Consider the following 8577-nt stretch of genomic DNA (forward strand, 5'->3'; position numbering starts at 1 on the left):
AGGCGTGGAGACATTGGCTTGAGGGGGCTAAACACCCTTTTCTCATCTGGACTGACCACCACAATCTGGATTACATCCGGGCAGTGAGGAGACTGAACCCTCGCCAGACAAGGTGGGCCATGTTTTTCACCCGTTTTGTTTACACCCTTTCTTACAGACCAGGTTCCCAGAACTTGAAGGAAGACGCACTGTCCCGGCTGTATGACACAGAGGAGCGGCCCGTGGATCCCACCTCCATACTCACGGCCCCCTGCCTTGTGGCGCCGGCAGTGTGGGAGCTGGACGCGGACATTGAGCAGGCGCTACGTGCAGAGCCCACTTCCCTCCAGTGTCCTGCTGGGCTTCTGTACGTTCCGTCTGCTGTCCGTGACCGGCTGATCTATTGGGCCCACACGTCAACCTCCTCTTGTCATCCAGGCATCGGTTGGACGGTGTGCTGTCTGAGTGGGAAGTGCTGGTGGCCCACTTTGGCTAAGGACGTGAGGGTTTATGTTTCTTCCTGACCGTTTCTATAAGTCCTGCCGTCTCCTCCCTCTGCCCGGTCTCCCTATGGCCCTACAGACTGCGGAGGCCTTGTTTACACACGTCTTCCGGCACTACGGGGTGCCTGAGGATATAGTGTCTGATCGGGGTCCCCAGTTCACTTCGAGGGTCTGGAGGGCTTTCATGGAACGTCTGGGGGTCTCGATCAGCCTTTGCTCGGGTTTTCACCCAAAGAGTAACGGGCAGGTGGAGAGAGTGAACCAGGATGTGGGTAGGTTTGTGCTGCCTCACTTGTTCTTTGAGCATTTGTTTTCGTGAAGCGATTGTGTTCTGTTATAATGATTGCCTCAGTAAAGTGCTTTGCCCAATCATCTCTGCTCTCCTGCACCTGACCTCTATGCACCAGCTACACCCACCGTTGACAATGTGGGTATGTATCTGTATATATATATATATATTTATTTACCCCCAAAATAATTTGGCGATTTGAATTTATGCAGACAATTACATTGATGGAAGATACAATCTATCTGCAATATTAAAGCTGATCTACCCCCTGAAAAAAAGTGGGTGTTGCTCAACATTAGGTGTTCCTAATGTTTGTACACTCAGTGTAGATCAGGGGTCTCCAACAGATCGATTGGAAAATGGATAGGGGGATACGAGCTCACAGCCCACGTATGAGTAGCTCGCCAAACAATTCTGAAAGTACATTTCATTATGACTGTTTGGATCACGTGAAAATTACATCTCACAAGTATCAGACACTGCAAGCTACCAACAACTATCAAATCAAAGCAACGTTGACTTTATACCACCCATGACATTAACATGCATTAAGATACCGTCTGATGTCACTTTTCATGATAACCTCGAAAGAACAGATCAGAACAACAGTTTAGTTCAGTTTATTAACTACATGAAAAATTATTACTTTTACCAATTATTCTTAATACACATATCTATACATATTTCACAGAGAATATCAACACATTCTATTGAAACTATTCTTTCAAATTGGTTTATACTCCCCATCTCACTGTCAACTCGATCGTAGAGCCAAGGATCAAGAAGTTAGACCTATACCCCTCAGGAATAGAACAAAACAAACACAACAATACAATACAATACACTCAACAATACAATACACTCCTTCACATATCACTTATGGTGTATAACTTCAATTCAAACCCTCAAAAATTTGAATCCTCCCCCATGTTTTACACATATCTCTCCGTATGAGAGTAATGTAAAACAAAACTGAAAAAAAGATATAAAACAAAATTTCAACTAACCTAATCAAATTAAAATCACTAAACTGAAAAAACTCCACAAAGAAAAATGATTTAACCCCTATGGTCATAGGAAAATAGACATAAAGCAGCATACCCTTAGTTAAAAGCAATGCCCTCTCCCTCTTCACAGTGGTCCAAATTACAAATATGGCTAAGAAACATATTTACCAATTACACAAATGATCTTGAAAGCAATATTAACAATGACCATAAATTCATTATCCAAATGGCTTTCCAATGCGGGTGATCAAGCCACAACGGAAGGTAATCAGAAGGTCATAGTTCATACAAAACCCTTCAAAGCAGTGTTTTTCACTATATTAAACAAATTGCAAACAATAGTCAAATAGTTCCAACATGTTGTATCCCATGTTCCCAGAACATTCCTTTATTAAAAGAATTAGCGTGTGTAATGAAAACTCAGAAAATAAAAACTCATTAAAATCCCATGTGGTGAGTGCCCCTTTAAGATACCTTTGCACTAAAACAAAAACTTCCAGGCCCTTTTCAATGTGGTAGTTTATGGCCTCAATCTCACTCACTCTCCCCAAGAGTATAGTCCCTGGAAACATTCCAAAGAGAGAAAATGAAATACCCATTTTCCTAGAAAAAACACGAAACACTTTATTATACTCATTATACTACTTCGATTCAGAAACTCAAAAGTGAACTATAAACCAAACCTAATGATAATTCCACTGTACCTCAAATCATTAATCATAAGTTTTAATCAAAATCAATGTATATGTATGCTTAATTGAACATGTTACCCTTAGATACAATTATCCTTACTATCTAAATACTTTTTCCTCTGTCGCAAACATAGTACATTTTTCAGCGTAAGAAATCAGTCATTTAATCCCAGGCATTTAATAGAAATGTGTTCTCCCATGGCTCCTTCAATATACATATGTAGATCATTTCCATCCATCTCGGAAGAAAGAATCCTACTCAAACACATCAGAATACAATGATTAATTAAGTTAAATCAACTCCTAAAACAAACCATAAACAAATAAACAAACCCCTTTTGAACCTCTGGGGGCAGTATTTCATTTTTGGATGAAAAACGTTCCCGTTTTAAGCGCAATATTTTGTCACGAAAAGATGCTCGACTATGCATATAATTGACAGCTTTGGAAAGAAAACACTCTGACGTTTCCAAATCTGCAAAGATATTGTCTGTGAGTGCCCCAGAACTGATGCTTCAGGCGAAACCAAGATGAAATTTCAAACAGGAAGTGCCCCAGATTCTGAAGGCGCTGTGTTCCAATGTCTCCTTATATGGCTGTGAATGCGGCAGGAATGAGCTTACACTTTCTGCCGTTTCCCCAAGGTGTCTATAGCATTGTGACGTATTTGTAGGAATATCATTGGAAGATTGACCATTTTACACTACATCTACCAGGTGCTCGCTTGGTGTCCTCCGTCGCAATTATTGCGTAATCTCCAGCTGCGTGTATTTTTCCATTTGCTTCCGAGGAGAAACCCAACTGCCACGAATGATTTCTCATCGAATAGATATGTGAAAAACACCTTGAGGATTGATTCTAAACAACGTTTGCCGTGTTTCTGTCGATATTATGGAGTTAATTTGGAAAAAAGTTCGGCGTTGTAATGACTGAATTTTCGTTTTTTTTTCTTAGCCAAACGTGATGAACAAAACGATGCGATTTCTCCTACACAAATAATATTTTGGGAAAAAAATGAACATTTGCTATCTAACTGAGAGTCTCCTCATTGAAAACATCCGAAGTTCTTCAAAGGTAAATTATTTTATTTGAATGCTTTTCTTGTTTTTGTGAAAATGTTGCCTGCTGAATGCTAGGCTTAATGCTATGCTAGCTATCAATACTCTTACACAAATGCTTGTGTAGCTATGGTTGAAAAGCATATTTTGAAAATCTGAGATGACAGTGTTGTTAACCTCTTGGATCTCTAGGGGCGCTATTTCATTTTTGGATAAAAAACGTTCCCGTTTTAAGCGCAATATTTTGTCACGAAAAGATGCTCGACTATGCATATTATTGACCGTTTTGGAAAGAAAACACTCTGAAGTTTCAGAATCTGCAAAGATATTGTCTGTAAGTGCCCCAGAACTCATTCTACAGGCGAAACCAAGATGATACGTCAAGCAGGAAATGAGCAGAATCTCTGAAGCTCTGTTTTCCATTGTCTCCTTATATGGCTGTGATTGCGCAAGGAATGAGCCTACACTTTCTGTCGTTTCCCCAAGGTGTTTGCAGCATTGTGACGTATTTGTAGGCATATCATTGGAAGATTGACCATAAGAGACTACATTTTCCAAGTGTCCGCCTGGTGTCCTGCGTGGAAATCGGTGCGCAAACGCCAGCTGCTAGTACTTTTCCATTTGATTGAGGGGAGAAACCATGCATCCACGAACGATATATCATTGAAGAGATATGTGAAAAACACCTTGAGGATTGATTCTAAACAACGTTTGCCATGTTTTCAGTCGATATTATGGAGTTAATTTGGAAAAAAGTTCGCGTTTTGAGGACTGAATTTTCGTTTTTTTTTTTGGTAGCCAAATGTGATGTACAAAACGGAGCTATTTCTAATACACAAATAATCTTTTTTGGAAAAACTGAGCATCTGCTATCTAACTGAGAGTCTCCTCATTGAAAACATCCGAAGTTCTTCAAAGGTAAATGATTTTATTTGAAGGCTTTTATGTTTTTGTTGAAATCTTGCGTGCTGGATGCTAACGCTAATGCTAACGCTAAATGCTACGCTAGCTAGCCACTTTTACACAAATGATTGTTTTCCTATGGTTGAGAAGCATATTTTGAAAATCTGAGATGACAGTGTTGTTTACAAAAGACTAAGCTTGAGAGATGGCATATTTATTTCATTTCATTTGCGATTTTCATGAATAGTTAACTTTGCGTTATGGTAATGAGCTTAGGTCTATAAATACAATCCTGGATCCGGGTTTGGTCGACGCAACAAGTTAACAAAAGGCTAAGCTTGTGAGTGAATATATTTATTTCATTTCATTTGCGATTTTCATGAATAGTTAACGTTACGTTATGGTAATGAGCTTGAGGCTATGATTACGCTCCCGGATACGGGATTGCTCGACGCAAGAAGTTAAGCTATTTGCCATAACTTTGGAAGTATGCTTGGGGTCATTGTCCATTTGGAAGACCCATTTACAACCAAGCTTTAACTTCCTGACTGATGTCTTGAGATGTTGCTTCAATATATTCACATAATTTTCCTCCCTCATTATGTCATCTATTTTGTGAAGTGCACCAGTCCCTCCTGCAGCGAAGCACCCCCACAACATGATGCTGCCACCCCCATGCTTCATGGTTGGGATGGTGTACTTCGGCTTGCAAGGCTCCCCCTTTTTCCTCCAAACATAACGATGGTCATTATGGCCTAACAGTTTTGTTTAATCAGACCAGAGGACATTTCTCAAAAAAAAGTGTGATCTTTGTCCCCAAACCGTAGTCTGGCTCTTAATGGCAGCTTTTTAGCAGTGGCTTCTTCTTTGCAGAGTGGCCTTTCAGGTTATGTCGATATAGGACTCGTTTTACTCTGGTTACAGATACTTTTGGACCTGTTTACTCCAGCATCTACACAAGGTCCTTTGCTGTTGTTCTGGGATTGATTTGCACTTTTTCGCACCAGAGTACGTTAATCGCTAGGAGACAGAATGTGTCTCCCTCCTGAGCGGTATCACGGCTGAGTGATCCCATGGTGTTTATACTTGCGTACTATTATTTGTACAGGTGAACGTGGTACCTTCAGGCATTTGGAAATTGTTTCCAAGGATGAACCAGACTTGTCGAGGTCTACAATTATATACACCTTGCGGGCTGCTGCAGAATTCTATGGCACGTTATTTAAATACAACTTTTGTATGACTGAATCCTTTAGTGAGAAATCTAATGCTTTAATATTTAATCATTTCTGCAATCCAAAATCATATTCATTATATAAATAGGCCCATGTGCACATTGTTAATGGGGGAACGCCATGCCGTGCTTAACGGGGAAAGTGGGGATGGAGCCGGTCGGGCGCAACCCAGGTGACATGGAGATGCGGGGATCTGAGCTCGGGTGAGAGTAGAAGCCACCCCCGCTCTGCCGGCCCAGAACCCCGTGTGGAGGGATGGGAGAAGTGGAGGGCGTGGGCCCCCTACTCTACCCAGTCCTCAGAGAGTCATAGATACTCCCGCCGTTTACATGTGCTTCACTGGTCTGTTTTGCTTGATGGCCCGCCGATCTGCTATTGTTAGATAGCTCTCCAACCTGCAACTGTTTTCTACGGTTATATATGTGTCCCCTTTCTTGTAGTGTACCGTTTTACTATCGTCCACACACACACACACACACACACACACACACACACACACACACACACACACACACACACACACACACACACACACACACACACACACACACACACACACACACACACACACACACACACACACACACACACACACCACAGTTGCTGTCTAATGGGAGATACTATGAGTGACAATACACATCACTTGCTGTGTTTTGTGCCAAAACTATTTTGGATATACAAAATCCAGTTATGGATGAATTTTCATTGATTAGACAAATTCCCCATATTTCTACACATTCATCCGTATGCACAGTTTTTCAAAGACTGTTTCCGAACGGTAACAGCAGTAAAGACAGAGACAACATTCAATTTTTTGGGGTAAACATTTGATCTAAGCACCCAATGTGATTGGACCGGAAGGGCAGGAACCGGCAATGCTTGAAATGTATGTATTAAAACTTTGTGTTTGGAGTTTTCTAAAAGCACTCTTCCCTGCCGTGTGGAGAATGCGGCGGTTTCCAGATGCTGGCACCCTTTTTCTCAGGATCCTATCCCGAGGTGGCGGAGTCTCCCAAGAGGGCCAATGAACCATCTAGCGAGGCCATGATCAAACGCAAAGCAGACACAATCAGAGAAGTGCCTCCTCAGAATTCAGCATCCCCCTTCCTAACACCCCCTCCACATAATTTGTTCCCCAAATCTGCCAAGGGTACATCTCACCAAAAAACAAAAATTAACTGGGGTGTACGTTTTGCTGTTGGTTCCTTTCTTCTCTCTTATATTGCACAGAGATAAAGCTGAGCTAACACACACACACACACACACACACACACACACACACACACACACACACACACACACACACACACACAAATCACATGTATGCACAGAGCATGACTCAGGCCCTCACTCTTCACCCCCAGCCGTCTCTCCCCCTCCCTCCCTCTCGGTCTCTCTCCCTCACACCTTCCCTCCCTGGTCAGACTGACAGACAGGTCTCTGACATAGATCAATAAGGCAGTGGTCCTTGTGTTCAGCTCCTAATTAGGAGGTTAAAGCGGTCTTCCATGTGTGGCGAGGAAAAACTCTGCTCTACACACCACTGACAACACAAACACACACTTGGCACTCAGTGTATATTAGGATAAAATATTCTATAATTTTATCCATGCTATGAAGGTATGCACTTGCTTTAAATCTCCATGCATTCTTACAAGCAGTTGACATTTCTACTCTGTGAATCCATTAACTTCCAATAAAGAGAACTTGTAAGCAGGCTTGTATAGTATGTCAGTTTCAAAATGCGTTCTCCTCATGACTTGGATTTCCTCTATCAGTCTGTCCTTCTCATGTCTATCCCTTCTCTTTCCTGTTGTCTAGGCAACTTGGCGGAGGTGATTGGCCGAGATGCCCTGAAGCTCCTCCCTAATGACCACACCATAATGTTCTCATTGGCTAACGTTTTGGGCAAACTACAGAAGCATGAGGTCAGACAGCATAGTGAGAAATTGCTTACAATTAATTTACCTCTATCCAATCCGAACTTCAGATATGTGCATGTGTGATGTCCAGCATTGAAGTTAATGGGATATCATTTTTTACCGACTGTATAAAAAAAATGCGTGCACACACACACACACGTTTTGTATTGCTAATATTGTGGGGACTAAAGAATTGATTACCATCCAAAATCCTCTTTTCTCTAAATCTAACCTAACATTAAACCCAAAGCACTAACCCTAAAAATATGCCAAACTCCTAACCGTAAGCGTGTATAAGGTGGAACGTTGTAGATATTAATGTAATGAATACAGACTAACGTCAATTGAAATTCCTTAGTCTTAATGTTAAAGGCATGTTTCTTCTACATAATATATTTCTATCTGAGTGTTCTACAACATGTCCTGCTAAAAGTGTGTCTTCAGCTTCACGATAAAAAGTCTTTGCACCTCTGCTCTCTCTCTGCTCCATATCAGCGGTCCTGTACCCATCACTGGGGGAAGCTGGAGCTGGCAAAAAAGCACTATGAACAGTCTCTGATGCTGGACCCAGAGGCCCCGGTATCCAGGACAACATGCTGCAATGCAAACTGGACCAGCTTTACATGGCCAAACCACCCTGAGGCACTCAACTACTGACTGCATGCCACATACACACACAGTTCTTTGAATCATGCTTGAAACTTCCAGTCAAATTTTTGCTATTCCTGTCAAAATAAAATAAAAATGTAAAAACAAAATCAAAGTGGTGTTGGTAAAAAGCTGAGGGATGTGCATGGAGAAATTCCTAGACAGCGGTAAGAATGCAAGTACTGACCATCCATTACATAAAAATAATAGTTTTAACTATGTTATGAGTACTCTCGGTGCCAGTCATTCATATTTTTCATGACAACGTTATGAAACATGGGCTGCTTGCTAATTTGGCTCAATATACACTGAACAAAAATATAAAAGCAACATGAAGGGTT

The 8577-nt window shown here is 41.4% G+C and overlaps 1 long non-coding RNA gene across 1 annotated transcript; it reads left to right on the forward strand.

Moving 5' to 3' along the window:
- Positions 1-6687: 6687 nt before the first annotated feature.
- Positions 6688-8260, forward strand: LOC139405977 (uncharacterized). The gene is made up of 3 exons (XR_011633928.1): positions 6688-6743; positions 7488-7594; positions 8084-8260. It is a non-coding gene; the product is annotated as an uncharacterized lncRNA (long non-coding RNA).
- Positions 8261-8577: the final 317 nt, after the last annotated feature.

The sequence above is a fragment of the Oncorhynchus clarkii genome, chromosome 3 (genome assembly GCF_045791955.1).
Source record: "Oncorhynchus clarkii lewisi isolate Uvic-CL-2024 chromosome 3, UVic_Ocla_1.0, whole genome shotgun sequence".
Classification (NCBI taxonomy): Eukaryota; Metazoa; Chordata; class Actinopteri; order Salmoniformes; family Salmonidae; genus Oncorhynchus; species Oncorhynchus clarkii.